Genomic DNA, 18,761 nt, shown 5'->3' on the forward strand with positions numbered 1-18,761 from the left:
TATTGTAAGTGATGATCCACAGGAGCAATTAAATTTTCCAACTGAGTTTTTAAACTCTCTGACACCTTCTGGAATGCCAGTTCATCGACTTAAAATAAAAGTCAGTGCTATAATAATCCTATTAAGAAATTTAAATACTAAGAAAGGACTTTGTAATGGAACAAGATTTATTGTAACTAATTTGAAAAATAATCTAATTTATGCGGAGGTTCTAACTGGTCCTGCTCGAGGACAGATTGTCATCATTCCAAGGATAGATTTAATTACAAGTGATTTGGAATTGTCATTTAAATTTAAACGAAGACAGTTTCCTATTCGAGTATCATTTGCTATGACAATAAATAAATCACAAGGACAGAGTTTAGAAAAAATTGGGATTTATTTGCCATATCCTGTATTTGGTCATGGTCAACTTTATGTGGCATTTTCTAGAGCAACCAAAAGGGAAAGTGTAAAAATTAAGATTGATGAATTTAGCAATCAAGGACATCTAATTGAAGGAAGTGAAAAATGTTTTACAAAAAATGTAATATACAGAGAAATTTTGTAAATTGAAGAATTATGAAATTGTATGAGAGCTAATAATAGCGGGTTAGCGGTGGGTACATTAGACGTAATCAAAAAATATTTGAGTAAGGAAAAAAAATGGGTATAATAATTAAATAATAAAAAAAAATTAAAATTTGTATTTATATATATTTACTAAACTAATGTTTTAGATTTAAAACATATTAAATTGTGTGGAAATTAAAATAACAAAAAAAAATTAATATAAGCAAACAAAATTTTAATTATAAATATTTAAGTTTATGCAAAACAAGACGCAAAATACAATATCAGGGAGTGAAAAAAAAATAATAGTAGTCATCTTCGAAAAATTTGCAACATTTGATATAAATTTCGTGAAAATCGGTCCAAAAATATGGAAGTAGTTCGCAGTAATACAGACAGAACAATTAATCTTTTGTGTTAAATCAGGTTTTAAAAAGGCTTTATGAGAACCGCGCGAAGCGCGGTCCGAATTATAAAACCTTTGAGGACCGCACGAAGCGCGATCCGAAACGCTAGTTATTATATATAATATTTCGTATAATAATTTAATAATTGTATGAAACGGAAACTAACAACACTGCCATCTTAACAGCACGCAACGCAGCCCACAGAATAGCGCGCAACGAATCTATCAGCAAATTTAGCAAGAAAACACGTACCATGTGCCGTAGGCTTAAGAACTTGGTCAAAGAAGATAAAAGAATTTTTTTAAATAATGCATACCAACAATGTGAAATTCAATTATGACAGAGTTAAACTGTTAAACACGAGAGTTATATGAAAATTTATTACTTACATCTGAAACTTTTGATATAACAATTTGTGGGAAACATGACGATTTCCCAACATTCTCTACTAAACTATTTTTACATTCTCTGAAAAATCATTAAAATATTAATAATTAATATAATTATGTCTAATCGTTGATATATATATATATTAGAGTGGCGCTTATTTTGGATTTTATCGAATTCTTTCGCTCCCAGTTGTCTAATTCATCCCAAATGGCTAAAAAAAGATACCCATGAAACACGAGCTCTGTAGCTCAATATTAAAGGGTGCCACCGACCATCTATTTATTTATATTTAAATAACATGGGTTTTTGAGTAACTTTTAGCTGTGATTTTTTTGAGAGGTAAAAAAAAATTGTAAAAATTTAAATCCTATGCGAATTGTTTAGGTATTTGACATACTTTCAGCAAGAATTTTGTCAAAATTCCGATAACATATTAGACGCGACTAAAAATAAATAATACTGACCAAAAATTCTTTTATACATAAAGTTATCAGTTTTATTATTTCAATTAAGATTTCACGTATTTTTATTGATATTTTTATTGATATTGTGTTAAAATGTAGTTGTAATTGACGAAGATCATACAAAACATATTTTCAAAAATGTTCAAAATAAACAATGGAGTGCTTTCAAAAAAGGGTCGCAAGAAGAATCACTTCTAACCTTACCAGTGAAAATACGCCAAAAAACACCCTTTAAAATGAAAAAAAATTAGCACATTAATTAAGATCTGCATTTAAACATATTTTTTGCAGAATAACAGTTAATAAACAGTAATCTATGCGGAAAAAGTATTAAATTATAATTGAATCCCTATTTTATGCAGGAATGGTTTGTGAGAGTTATAATTATAAAATAGGGATTTAATTACAATTTTTTAAATACTTTTTTTGCATAGATTACTGTTTATTAACTGTTATTCTGCAAAAAATATGTTTAAATGTAGATCTTAATTAATGTGCTAATTTTTTTTCATTTTAAAGGGTGTTTTTTGGCGTATTTTCACTGGTAAGGTTAGAAGTGATTCTTCTTGCGACCCTTTTTTGAAAGCACTCCATTGTTTATTTTGAACATTTTTGAAAATATATTTTGTATGATCTTCGTCAATTACAACTACATTTTAACACAATATCAATAAAAATATCAATAAAAATACGTGAAATCTTAATTGAAACAATAAAACTGATAACTTTATGTATAAAAGAATTTTTGGTCAGTATTATTTATTTTTAGTCGCGTCTAATATGTTATCGGAATTTTGACAAAATTCTTGCTGAAAGTATGTCAAATACCTAAACAATTCGCATAGGATTTAAATTTTTACAATTTTTTTTTACCTCTCAAAAAAATCACAGCTAAAAGTTACTCAAAAACCCATGTTATTTAAATATAAATAAATAGATGGTCGGTGGCACCCTTTAATATTGAGCTACAGAGCTCGTGTTTCATATGTATCTTTTTTTAGCCATTTGGGATGAATTAGACAACTGGGAGCGAAAGAATTCGATAAAATCCAAAATAAGCGCCACTCTAATATATATATATATATGTGTGTGTGTGTGTGTGTGTGTGTGTGTGTGTGTGTGTATATATGTGAACTAATTATTGTCGATTCATAATTTATTTTTTAAAGATGCGTAATAAATTATATATTTACTAGAAGTTGTATAACTGCTTGAATGCAGATGCATCATCGTGATCTGTCAAAGGGAAATCTTAATACGTAAGAGAAAGATATAACTTGCGATTCGTAAATTAGCATTAAAGAATTTACCGAATGATAAATAAAAGATATATCATTTTAGAGATTAAAGTTTTATTTATTATTATATTAATTCAGTATCATAGCACGAAAATGACAAACGCTTTTTAATTAGGACAAGTCAATGTTTTATTAGAAAGTGGTAGAGAATTCCGTACTCCGTAAATTCGCTAGTTGCATATATGTTATCTCAGAGAAGAATCAAATAACTTCTTGAAAAACGATTTCAACTTATGTCATTATGGCGTTGCATGTTTATTTAAAACTTTAAACAAGTAAGAAATTTTTTATTAAAGAAAAAAGTTTTTGCATATATTAATTTACTTGTATAACTGTAATGTATTAAATGTATTAACTATATATACAAACCACATTAAAAAAAAATTTAATTTTATTGTGTTTCTGATCGAGATATCTTCTTGAATATCATTTTTTCTTTTGTTAAGGAGAAAGTCTTGCAAGAATGAGTTATTAATAAAAGCTAATAAGAATTTACAACTATTCCTCTTAGTAAATAAATCATGGGAGTTTGACTTTCTTCGATTGTTGAAGGAATTTTGTCTCATAATTCAGTTTTTATACATTAGTTTCAAATTAATTAATTAATTTCTTCTAATAAGTAACTCTATCTTAACTTGACTTTCTTTTTCACGAGTGCGTTTGTTATCACTGAAAATTTCAATAATGTTTATATTTTAACATATATATATGTGATATGTACATATATATTTATTATCATTTTCTTTATAATTATAAAAATTTTATAAATTCCTGTATTTAAAAACATCTTATAAATATTTTTTAATGTAAACAAATTTTCTGGAGAGCACAATGCTATAAACTTTTGGCATTGCCATAACTTTTGATTTATGTCTGATGAAAATATGTACATACATATATGACATATACATATATTAAGTGATAAATAGTATATAAATTCTCACATACAGCAAGTGACAGCTTATGCGCATATTATTGATAGATTGATTAATTGTCCCCAATTCGAAGTTCAACTGTACCAATCTTTCACTTTGATGTTTAGTAGCCGTTTTGCATGCGAATTATTTTAACTCAAAAATTCTGATTTTCTATATAAATTTCGTTAAATATAAAATAATTTACTCTGCAAGTTTTAAACAAAAATTAGTAAATTTAAACATATCTAGAGAAATAAAAATGTTTTAAAAATTATAAACAATTTATGTAAATGAGTCACAAATTATTAAGTAACAAAAAAAAAATAAAATCAACGCAAAATTAATAATTTTTAAAATTCTTTTTTTAAATCTAACAATTATATTATAATAGTACGTATTATGTTTAAATTTTAATATATCGTCTGAATTAAATTTAATTTTAAGTTTTAATTTGATTACATAACATTGATTTTTGAATGTGTGACGTAAAATTAATAAATTTTACATACATTTTTTAAAAATTAAAACTCTCTTTAGTTTTACGTATTATACAGTTTCAATTACACAAATAGTGTATTGTCTGCAATGTATAACATTCAATTTTCTTCATGAAAAAAATCTTTTATTTGCGTAAAGTATATAAATTAGAGTATACGAAAATACTTTTCTTCGTAACTTCTTTGACCGGAGCTTTAAAGATCCTCCAGAATCCCTAGATTTCCTGACGAAAACGTTATGGTCTACCTCGTTAGCATTAACACTTTTAGTAAAGCACATAACGTTTGTAACGTTTCTAACATAACAAATTTCTCTTCTTGTAGATATTTATACTCGATCGGCTTTCATACGATTCTCGACTATGACCAATGTTTCATGTAATCTTCACAATGATTTAAATACCACTAATCGAATTGATGTTCCTCCATGTATCTCTACTTGATAAAACTCTTACTTGATAAAACTATTTCAAGATCGATTATAATGATTTATATGATCAAGCTATAAAACTATATTTTCTTCGATTAAACCCAATGTACCATGTAACGAGTGTAGTATATTCGATTGTATCAAAAACAATAATATAAGTGTAATTAAATTTCGCAATTTTTCAAAATTTTCAAGTAGAAAAGCGATCGAATGAAAAAAAATATATATTATTATTTTACAACATATTACTATTTTAATATTTTTAATATATTATTATTTCAAAATTTAATTAATAAATTACCGCCTTATTAATATTTTTTGACAGAAATTAGCTATTTAATAAATTTATACAGATTTAATGAACGTATCAATGACGCACGAAAATCCAATATCTTAATTATTGATTGTATTGCATAAAAGTAATTCAAATGGGATCTGCGGATTCAAGAATTTACGTTAATCTCTTTAATCATGATTCTAATACGATGTTCGAATTTGCTTGTTCGATAGCAGAACACAAAATTTATTGCAATAAAGTAAGCTAGAAATTTTTGACTATAATGAATTAAATTTATATGTCAATATCTTTCTTTGTTTCAAACCGAATCTTACTTTAAAAATGCGCCTCATATAGGATATACATATATATATATATATATATATATATATATATATATATATATATATATATATAGAATATAATTATTCATGAAAACTGTTGGAATAAGTAATTGTTGGAAGAAACACTGAAGTATCATCGATCAAGCAGAGAGAAATGAATCATAAACAGAGCGCAGCAAATAAAGCATGATCAGATCGGTCTAGTTTGCGGAGTCAGTTACGATTGCGATTGCCACGAAAAAAGACAATGTTGCGCGTTAATTGATTCAAATAATATACTGTCATATAAACATCACACATCAATATGCACAAATAGTGGATTCTAAAAACATGCATAGTATACAATATACAATATGCATAAAAAAAGTAATCATAATTTTTTATATTTTTAGTGAAACAAGAAATGACAAATATCTCAATGTGGATAATATTTTTATGCTTGAATAGCGGTGAAAGTGATAAAAAATCTAAAATTCTATAATTTTTGGATTGCTTATAAATTGTTCAATTATCTTTTTATTGATTATCTTTTTACGAAATATTAAAAGAGAAATTAGAAAAAAGATTTATTATTATCTTCGATACAATCAAGTGAATACGTGTCGCTTTGTATTGTTATTGGTTCTCATCGAAAAATTATAAAAATTACCTTTTACTTACTAGAAGTTCCCTCATATGATTTAAGATATATATTAATAAAATAAAAAAATATTTTAAAAAATTGGAAAGATAATAACGCGATTTGCACGAACTGGATTCTAAAGAATTCATCGAGCACATAATAAAGTATCGAGTCGATTAGATCAAATCTGAATCATCTATAGAATAAAAAGAAAAACAATAGTAAGAGATTTTTTTCGCTTTATTAAAAAACAGTTAAATGTCATTACAAGTAATAGTGCAGTTTATATCAATAACTAAAACGTGTAATATAATAATATTACATACTGTATAATAAAATAAAACTGTATAAAAGATTAAAATGTATAATAAAATAAGAGAGGATATAAAGTTAGAAAATTTTATTTTGTTTATAAATGGATGTGTATAATATAATATAATATAGTTAATGTAAACTTAATTAAGACAAAATATTAAAATTTGATTGTATTATCTTTGTGCTTTTGTTGCTATTTTTTACAATAATTGTTATTAATATTAATGAGATTTTCTGTTAATTTTCCACTATTTTGATATATATATATATATATATATATATATATATCAATACGACAATCATCATTAAGTGATGATATGTATATATATATATATATATATACAGGGTGTCCCATAATTATGAAATCAAACGTGAAAATTCATTGAATAATTTTTTTGTAAAAAATATCGAAAAATATTAGTTTTTTCGTACTCTATCCCATTCTACTTGAAAATATAAGTGATGAAAATGTTGCGCCAAGATCATGCGCAGCAATAAAATATGTAATAAAATATATGTCCTTTGCGATTTATATATTTGATATACATAATGCTTCATAATTTAAATTATATAATGCAATTTAAATGAAAATTAAGTCGAACAGTTTTGAATGATATTTTTTCTGTGCTCTATTCTTAAGAAAGCAAATTATAAAATAAAATACATATATAACCAGTGTTGTTCGTTAAAAGAACATTTATCTGTTAACATGGAGGATGATAGTTACATAATATCCGACACATATCTTATGGATGTATGTCTATGTGAAATATTCAGCTGGTAGAATGCTTTTTATTTAATATAACTTCTCCTTTGTGAAGCATCCACAGAAACAATAGTTCAAAATTTTCAATTTTTCATTAAGGTAATAGCGCTATATAATTCATAAACGCGAATTATGAAACACGTTGTGGACCTGTGATTTATTATTACATGTCCTATACTTTTAAAAATATAAAGACATAATTAAATAAATTATATAAGCAATTATTAAGTTAAGAATAAATAATATTTTTGGTATATTTTAATACTATTGAAGACAAGTAGTATATGAAAAGATTAATTTATTTTTATAAACAATTGAAATTAATTTAATGTTTTTTTAATTTTTAACTTTATTATTCAAAATGAATAAAAAAAACGGAAATTATAATAAAGATAATAAAGTATTTGTCGAATTAACAAAATATGAATTATTGTATTAGTAGAATTATTAGTATTTGAAAAGATGACACAGCAATATTTTCTGTTGTGCTAATAACGTCTCTATAAATATGACTATATTACTACGATGTAAATTAATTACGACAATTATTATAATTAAATTTACACAATAGCTAAAGATTGTCTAAAGGAAAAGAATATTTATCTCTATTCCATTTTTCTATCTTCAGTATTATACAGGGTGTCCCCGAACTCGCGGATCAACTCTCGTGGGTAGATTCCTGGGATCATTTGGAGACGATTTTTCCTCAGCGAAAATGTCGAGGCATCAATAATTTTCGAGTTATAAGCGATTGAAAATAAAGGGTTTTTCACAAACTAAGCCTTGTCGAAATAAAATATTAACAAAATCACATTCTTCAGTTAATTTCAGATAGAGTTTACTTTAATAAAATTTTAATATAAGGCTAGTTACAAAGATACATTATGACAAAAATTGGGAACATGCAAAAAATGATGACCTCCCTCGACATTTTCGCTGAGGAAAAATCGTCTCCAAATGATCCCAGGAATCTACCCACGAGAGTTGATCCGCGAGTTCGGGGACACCCTGTATACTCTATCTATACAATTTTATATAAGATTTAATTTTTTATAAAATAATTAGGAGCAAGAGATAAAATTATTCTGTTTACTCTCGGGTTTGTGGTACATATACGATATATATTATTGTATCAAAATACTACATATTTCTATATGTTTAAATGAAATATTACATATATGTACTATAACAATACATCCTTCTTTCCGTGCCTTTATACATATATTTTATACATATATTTTATACATATATTTTGAAATTGCAACATCAAACATTATTTGAAATAGCAATAAAAGAACTGGTTTGATGATATTGAATATAATATATTATTACTCGCGGCGTGTTTTCTTCATTGGGACCGTTTACAAAGAGGTCATCATATTAGCTTTACAAATGACGAATTATCGCTGATTGAACATCACACTGCATCTTGCGAGGAGGTTATGCAGGACCATGCATTTCCGAAGCTCGATGCCAACATTTGCGTAAACGGCAAAATACAAAAATGCCATCGTGTTAATCACAAAAAATATAATATAAATACCGTAGATGTACAAGAATAAGGATTCTACTGGTCGGTTCAGATTCGGTTCAAAATAAAGGCAAGCGGAACAAACGGCCCAGAAGCAGGCAAATCGCGACAAGTTTGATCCCATATTAAATGGATTAGACGAAATAGCAATATTAATATGGAATATATAAGCTCAATATTATTAATTCCAGCAGAGATCCCGCTGCAGTTCATAATTATAAGGATGTTTACAATGACTTGCAGGTATTTTTTTCGTTTTTATTTAAAACAGTGACATTATTTTATTATATACTATATTTTTGCCTTGCTGCATTGACCAGATCCTCTAGTACACAATTATCTGCTAAAAACTGTATATTTATATAATTAATTTTTTTTTGTTTTGCAGTCAGACGTTACAAGAAATCAACCATTTTTGTCGGAACATCATTTATCGTATAAAAAATTTGATAAGATTTGCTCGATTGCAAAAGATTATAAATTAGCACGAAAACTTACAGGTTACAAAGGCGGATTCGTATAAATTCTGCTACCACCATTTATTTCAGAAGAAAGAATCATAAATGTTTCGAATCATTTAAGCGCGGAGGATTTCACTGTCACATATACCAGCATCAGTTTAAGATAATAAAGTATTTGTCGATAAAGTATTACCTTAAGTTATTCATCCAATTATTAAGGTAATAATAAGTAATATTTTTGGTATATTTTAATACTATCGAAGACAAATATATGAAAAGATTAATTAATTTTCATAAACTCTTGAAAAATTAATTTAATGTTTTTTTACTTTTAACTTCAATATTCAAAATGATTTAAATAAGAAAAACGGAAATTATAATAGAAATAATAAAGTATTTGTCGAATTAACATATGAATTATCGTATTATTAATAATACAATAAATTGTATGTTAATTCGTAAAATACTTTATTATATTAAACTGATGCTGGTATCTATGACAGTGAAATCCTCCGCGCTTAAATAATTTGAAACATTTATGATTCTTTCGTCTGAAATATTCGGTGATAGCAGAATGTATACAAATCCGCCTTCGAAACCTGTAAGCTTTCCTACTAATTCATAATCCTTTGCAATCAAGCAAATCTTAGCAAATACTTTAGACGACAAATAATGTTTCAACAAAAATTGTTGATTCTTCATAATGTCTGACTGCAAAAAAAAAAGTTAATTAAATAAATATACAGTTTTTAGCAGATAATTATGTACTAGAAGATCTCGTCTATGTAGCAAGGCACAAAAATATAGTATATAATAAAATAATGTCACTGTTTTAAATAAAAACAAAAATAATACCTGCAAGTCATTGTAAACATCCTGATAATTATGAACTGCAACGGAATCTCTGCTGGAATTAATAACATTAAGCTTATTGCATATTAATATTGTTATTTCGTCTAATCCATTAATATAGAATTGAACTCGCCGCGATTGTCGTGCTTCTGTGACGTTTGTTGCGCTCGTTCGCCTTTATCTTAACGAAAATCTGAACCAATCAGTAGAATCTTTATTCTTGTCATATCTATGGGCTCTATATTATATCTTTAGTGATTAACACGATGATATTTTTGTATTTTGCCGTATACGCGAACCTTGGCATCGAGCTTCAGAAATACATGGTCTTGCATAACTTCCTCGCAAGATGCAGTGTAATGTTCAATCAGCACAGAAGCACGACAATCGCGACGAGTTCAATTCTATATTAATGGATTAGACGAAATAACAATATTAATATACAATAATTCGTCATTTGTAAAGCTAATATGATGATCTCTCTGGAAACAGTCCCAATGATGAAAACACGCCGCGAGACAAACCGCGAACGATGTCGAACTGCCAACATCGGTTTTGATATATCCGTGAGTATGTGTGGGTATATACGTGAATACTCGCACGCGAAAAGATCTTCTTCTGAGAGTTCTAATCATATAGAATAAAACAAGTAAAAAAATATTTGTAAGCTAAAGCTCTGCTGGCGTGATCACCACATATAGTTTATGATCATAAAATCTATCACATATTCCAGTAAATGGATTGGATTTGACTGCATGTAATCTGCATTTTGATTAAAAAAATAACTTTCAACATTTTTTAAAGGTATGTTGCACTTAAGATTAACGTCAGGAAATTCTATTGTAATATTTTCGACTCATGAGATAATTCCCAGAATTCGAGATAGGTACGACGATCTAAGCCGGCCGCAACATAATGTTTTCCATACATCACCGAATGCTCTCCGGATAAGACAATTCTGCCCGGTGCGGAAATTTTAAAATTAACCATATACTTTTATGAATAAAAATATTTCTTCTTCAAAGATCTGATGTAACGTTGAATAGTAGAAAGTTGATAATTCAATTTGAATAGCTCTTACAAGCATATTTATTAGATTCAATATATATAAAAAATAATAAAAATATATTCTCGTAACCCGAGAAAGATTTAGAGATTATATTTGTCGTTTCTTTTCGTTCTGTAAATGTTAGAAATACGTAATGTGTTTGCTATGTGACAAAAATATCTCATCGGTCATACATTATCAGAGAATATGTATATAAAGTAAGTATTTAAATTAATTAAACTTACATTCCATTTGATTCTTGTTACGTGCGTTGTTTTGATTTATCAGTAGATTAGTGTCCAAACTTTTTTTTCAGAGCACCGCATGTATGCCTTTTTAACTATTAAATCTTTAACGTAGATAAAAAAAAGGCCATTAATAATACAAATTTGAAACATTTGTTATCGCACACAAGACAGCGTTTATATTTCCTGTACACTTTCGCGTCTCAGTTGTGACTGATTTCGTCTCGAGGAACATATAATAACATTACCCCAAAGTCATGACATTCTTAAATTTAAATATAAACACTACAATGTCAAACTTTTTCATTATTTTGGGAAGAAGTCGTTAGCACACATATTTGCCTCTACATAATCCAGTAATAATATATTATTTTCAATATATTACGACCAATTTTCCTATTGTCGTAGACACGTTTCAAATAATGTCCAATAATGTTGATATCATAGTTTAAAAAAATATATATAACATGTATCATATAAGTATAAATGTGTAATCTTTTATATTACAAATATAAAAATATATACATATAATTTGTGATACAGTTTATTATATAATTAAAATATATCATAAAAATTCGTATTGGATTAAATTGCAATATAATGGTATGATTGTATAAATCTCATTATTGTCTGATATAATCATATAATTTTATTATTTCTAAGTGACGTAAAAAATAAAAAAACTCTATTTTTCTTAATTAATATATCGCATTTATGCCCAAAATTAATTCGATTGAATAACATTTATCATGAACTCCAGCTGAAGAGGATAATTTTTAGTAGGAGTAAGAGAATGTATATTTTTTCATTAAATCTTTCATAAATCTATAGTATATAAAATTGGAGGTATAAAAAATGGAATACAAATAAACATCTTTTTCTCCGGTCATCACTGCATATTACGCAAATCCATTTGGAATAATTTTTTCAATTATTTTACTAATAAATAAGTCATTAATTCTCCACGTACCATATACCATATCATATATTCTTAGGCAAAAGATAACTTTTCTGACCTCTATCCATTTAATAATACAATAATTCGTATCATGTTAATTATTAAAACAAAAAGTTTATTGTATCTATTAAATTTTGTATACGTGTGCGTGCGTGCGTGCGTGCGTATGTGTGTGTGTTTCCACTAGTATTCGATACTGATAAAATATGCCGAAAATGTTCTGTTTAATTACTTTAGTAAATGCATGTATATAACTTACATTTGCCTCATAATTCATTCAACATAATTAAATGTAAACCATGTATTAATTAATCACAAAAATCTATATGTGTTATTTGTCTGATAATTTATGCCCACGAATAACATTGTGTTATTGCCTAATAAAAAATGAAAGATTCTAAAATATTATTTTCTGAGATGCTTAAAAAATTATTAAATAAGTTATTTAACCAGTTCTGCGTTTTTTGACAGACGTAAGTCTATATAACAGAGATGGTATACTATGACTATCACGTTTATCATCAATCGCGCAACATATAGACATCCGTTCCGCCTAATGAAAAACATTGAAAAACTATTTTTATTTGATAATTTCTTTTTTTGTTAAGCTTTGCGGAAAAAAATATAATTCAAAACTTTTCGATTTATTTTTCACTCACAAATTACGAAATGTTATTCAAAGGATCGAAAACACTCTGTATATTTATTTATTTGTAATCTATTAATTATAAAATCGGAAGAGTCTTTAATATATTTATTTTGCAGCGTATAATTTTGGCGCAACAGTTTCATCACTTATATTTTTAAAGTAAGATAAAATAGAATATGAAAAAGCTAATATTTTTTGTTTTTTACTAGAAAAATATTCAATAATTTCTCATCTTTAATTTTATAATTCAAGATAACAATTTTTAAAGGACCGCTAACTTTAAGCAACAGAATATATACATATATATTTATATTAAACAAAATTGTGTATTATTTGTCATATTTTTTTTAGGCTACTGCAGTAATGTAATTAAGTCAGTAAATCTTGTCACATTTTTTAATATTTAATCATTTGTTATTATTTAGTCGTTTATAAATAATTGCGATAATTTTAATAGAATCAATTATCAATTTTCACTTCATCACAATTGATGCTGATATTTATGACACTGAAACCTTCTGCCATTAAGTGTGACAAAATATTCGTGATACTTTTACCTTCATCTGAAATGCTCAGTGGTAACAGAATGTATATAAATCCGTTTTCGAAACCTGTAAACTTTCCAGCAAATCCACAATCTCTTGCAATCTAGCAAATATTATCAAATTATATATCATCCGACATTATATCTACTCAATAATTGTTGATTCCGCATAATGCATTATTTTTTACCAATAAAAATATCTCTTCATAAAACTGATGTAACGTTTAACAGTAAAGGCAAATAACTAAATTTTGTGACTCTTATAAATATTTATAATAAACATTTATTTATTAGAACCATGAAAAATATATTCTCCTAACGTGAGAAAAGTCTAGAGATTACATTATCGTTTCGTACATGTTAGAAATGTGTAATGTGTAAGTTATATATGACAAAAATAACTCATTACGTTATCACATGTATGCCTATATATACACAGCAATAATAATATATTTTTTAGTATTTTTTAAGGAAAAATCGTCAGAATACATGTATGCTTATATATATAATATAATCTAATAATAATATATTATATTCAATATCATCAAGCCAGTTCTCTTATTGCCATTTTAAATAATGTTTGATGTTGCAATTTTTAAATATATGTATAAACATATGTATAAAAGCACGGAAGGAAGGGTGTATCGTCAAAGTACATATATGTAATATTTCATTTAAACATATAGAAATGTGTAATATTTTGATGCAATAATATATATCGTATATGTATCACAAACCCGAGAATACTGAAACAGAATAATTTTATCTCTTTCTCCTAATTATTTTATAAAAAATCAAATCTTACATAAAATTGTATATAGTATATAAGACTGAAGATATAAAAAAGGAATAGAGATGAATATCCTTCTCCTTTAGACACTCTTTAGCCATTGTGTAAATTCAATTGTAATAATTGTCATAATTAATTACATCGTAGTAATATAGTCATATTCATAGAGATGTTATTAGCACAACAGAAAATATTACTGTGTCATCTTTTCAGATACTAATACAATAATTCGTACTAATATAATAATTTGTATTTTGTTAATTCGACAAATACTTTATTATCTCTATTATAATTTCCGATTTTTTTATTCAAGTCATTTTAAATAATAAAGTTAAAAGTGAAAAAAAAAACATTAAATTAATTTCAAGCGTTTATAAAAATAAATTAATCTTTTCATATACTACTTGTTTTCAATAGTATTAAAATATACCAAAAATATTATTTATTATTAACTTAATAATTGCATATATAACTTATTAAATTATATCTTTATATTTTTAAAAGTAGAACATGTAATAATAAATCACAGATCCACAACGTGTTTCATAATTCGCGTTTATGAATTATACAGCGCTATTATCTTAATAAAAAAGAAAAATTTTGAATTTTTGTTTCTGTGGATGCTTTACAGAAGAGAAATTATATTAAATAAAAATCATTCTACCAGCTAAATTTTTTACATAGACATGTATCCATAAGACATGTGTCAAATAGTAACTATCATCCTCGCAGTTAACAGATAAAGCTCCTCTACTAACGAACAACGCTGATTATATGTATATTTTATTTCATAATTTCCTTTCTTAAAAATCGCACAGAGAAAATATAATTCAAAACCGTTTGACTCATTTTTCATTCAAATTGCATTATATAATTTAAATTATGAACCATTATGTATATCAAATGAATTATAAATCGAAAAAGGGATATTTTATTGCATATTATATTGCAGCGCATGATCTTGGCGTAACATTTTCATCACTTTTATTTTTGAAGTAGAATGGGACAGAATACAAAAACAACATATTCAATTTTGATCTTAATAAAATTTATCGTTATATCAAAAATTACTTACCGAAGAGAGAACTTTACACCTTCTTAACTGCCCTGGATTCGGCACGGAAGAGACCGATTATTCGACCACGAGGCACGAGGTTTTTCGTTTCCGCGATTGCGACTTTCGGGTGGGGGTAGTTCACACACATGGAGCTCGTTGATTGATTCGCGATTATCTTTGCGTTGCGCGATGAGCGAAATAATCGCGGGGAAGAGTTCTGCGCGTGTCTTGCGTTGCGCAGTGATCCAATTTACGCGCGACGCGTGCGCTTCTAATCCTGCGCGACGATGTAAGGATGACCGAAGGATCTATAATCGATTTCCTTTGGGGCGCGACTCATCGAAGTATCGATTAAAATAATTTGCAATATTTTCAATTGAGAGAGAGAGAGAGAGAGAGAGAGAGAGAGAGAGAGAGAGAGAAACACAATTTAAATTCTTCATGCCATTAAGAGCCACACGTGAACGGTACTGTGCAAAATTATTATTATTTTTTTAACAATGTAGTGTGCTCAGAAAACAAATTTTTTTAGGTTTAATATCAAACGCTTAAATATATAATCTAAAATCTGAAATTTATTTTTAATATCGCCATATCTCATTAAATCCATAGACTAGAAAAATATTAGGGCAAAGCCACTGAATCATGTTAAATCGAGAAAAAATAGAAATAAGAAAAAATTTTTTTTATTTACAAAATAAATAAATTTGAGTATTAAGATACCTTGCAACTATGTGACTGTATATGTATAAGTTAGCTTTTTGATCATACTTGTTAATCTCACTTAATCGGAGTGATCAAGAGACACGGTAGTGTCTCGCGCCTAGGTTGGGCGAAGCCGACTCTAAGAAGCGAGGCACCGTGTATCTTTACGCGAATCGGACAGTTCGAGATAGTCATAGATTCGGATGCTCAATAACGGCTGAAGCGATCGAGTTTTTACTAGGTTTAATCGATAGATTGAGGTCGAATTATATAATGAAAGTGTCTTTATTTTTGCTCTACGTGCTTTGTAAGCGGAAATATAATAATGCAAAGTCTAAATATGAAAAATTTCGTTTAAGAAACGTCATCATCGTTCACACATACATAGTAGTATCTATCGTGCTACACGCATTATTAATCACACGTATACAACACATGCATACACGTATATCACACGTAAACAACACATGCAATAGATGCATGTAGTGGTAATCTTGTACTGTTCTCACGTTTCACAACAGACGGCGTTAGTGGCGCTTCGCGATATTAGCAGCGTGCGGGGTTATGTATTAGATCTTTTGACATATGATAGGTTAAGTGTGCGGTTATCCAGGATCATAATTGATTGATAGAAGACGAAGAAGAGATTTATAAGAATCAAGTAATTATTTCATATTTTTTACAATATTAACAATTATATTCTTATTCATATTTTTTATAACAATATTAACAATTATATTCTTATGAAAAAATAATAGGATGGTTACGTAACAAGAAAATAGTTATTATTATATTATTATGAAAATAATATAGTATATCACATATAAGTAGTATTGCATATCACATGTATGTAGTATATTGCATATCACATGTATCGTTACCATTTTATTTTACTATTTCTTTCATAATAATAACTACTTTCATGCTACGCTACCATCCTACTATTTCTTTTATAAGTACCCAGATAGCCAAATCTGTCAAGAGCATGTATTAAAACTGTGTGCTATATATTTTTGCCAGCAAAAAAGCTGCAGATTTTATACAAAACTTGTTATATCAGATAATGATAGCAGAACGTTGGCAGAAATGTTATAAAATCTGCTGACATAATTTGGCAGCAAGTCAGTAGCAGAAATCAAGCAGGATTTGTATAGAATTATCATAGCAGATTGGTAGTAGAAACCGAGTAGGATTCGCGCAACGCAGTTTGGTGTCAGATTGACGGCAGAAATCGAGCAAGATTTGCGCGCGCACAATCTGATGGCAAATTGACAACAGGATCTGCATTTTGCAGTTATTTAATAGTTCCTTCACCTATCGCTATGTGATGTATTTTCTCGCAATCAAATTTCTGTTAAAAATAGATATAAAGTCTGCAAGTCGTGGCTATTAATAAAAGATCAAAAGTATATTTTTCTATCAGTTTAATTTTTGATATCTGACAAGTCTAACATGAGAATATTAAACTTATTAGAATCAATAGGATATACATGAAAAATTATCCATTTACTTTCTATTTAAAGCATAAAGCAGAATTTAATTCTCATATAAATTATATCTTAAATTTTATAAATTATAAATTTAATTATTTTTACAATTTATTTTATTAATTTAATTAATAGATTAAATTGAACATTTAATTGCTATGTGAGATATAACTACATACAATATAATATGTTATACATTAAATATCATATTTATGAAAAAAAATTATAAGTAGCGGATAACACGTCTTAGGCATCTGTTATATTCATCGAAAAATATTGAATTTTATTATACTTATATGTTCAAATGGCAAGGAACTGCAGATCCTGCTCGATTTCTGCCGCCAATCTGCTATTAGATTGCGTTTGACAGATCTGCTCGGTTTCTGCCGCCAATCTGCCATCAAACTATATGTACAGATCTGCTCGGTTTCTGCCGCCAATCTGCTGTCAGATTTTGCTTACTAACTATGCTAGCAGAATATCATCAATTGCGGACACAGTGGATAGGAATCTGCTGTAAAGTCATGATTAGATCTGCTGTCATACTGCCGATATGCTGCTAACATTTTGCTATCTGGGTACATAATTATTGATGTAAAATAAGGAAGCGAATAAAAGCTAATAATAATAAATAATGTAAAGATAATAGTGCTATAAATGATATGAGCTATAATAAAGAATTTATATACATTTTTATAGCTCATAGCATTCATAACATTATTATCTTTACATTATTTATTATTATTAGCTTTTATTTGCTTCCTTATTTTACATCAATAATTATATACTTATGAAAGAAATAATAAGATGGTAGCGTAGCATGAAAGTAGTTATATTATTATGAAAGAAATAGTAAAATGGTAACGATACATGTGATATACAATATACTACATACATGTGATATGCAATACTACTTATATGTGAGATGTACTATATTTCTTTCATAATAATTACTTTCTTGTTACGCTGCCATCCTACTATTTCTTTCATAAGTATATAATTGTTAATATAAAATAAAGAAACAATATATTTTGTATATATGTACGTACTCTAATGATTTAAATATGTTTTACATTACAGGTACAGAATGAGGACATTGTAATCTTTTGAAATAGTACTAGAGTTGCTCAAAAAGTAATGCCCTAGATTATTTTT

This window comes from Prenolepis imparis, unplaced genomic scaffold (genome assembly GCF_030444845.1).
Source record: "Prenolepis imparis isolate NDT839.2.m4 unplaced genomic scaffold, iyPreImpa1.0 SCAF_2, whole genome shotgun sequence".
Taxonomy (NCBI): Eukaryota; Metazoa; Arthropoda; class Insecta; order Hymenoptera; family Formicidae; genus Prenolepis; species Prenolepis imparis.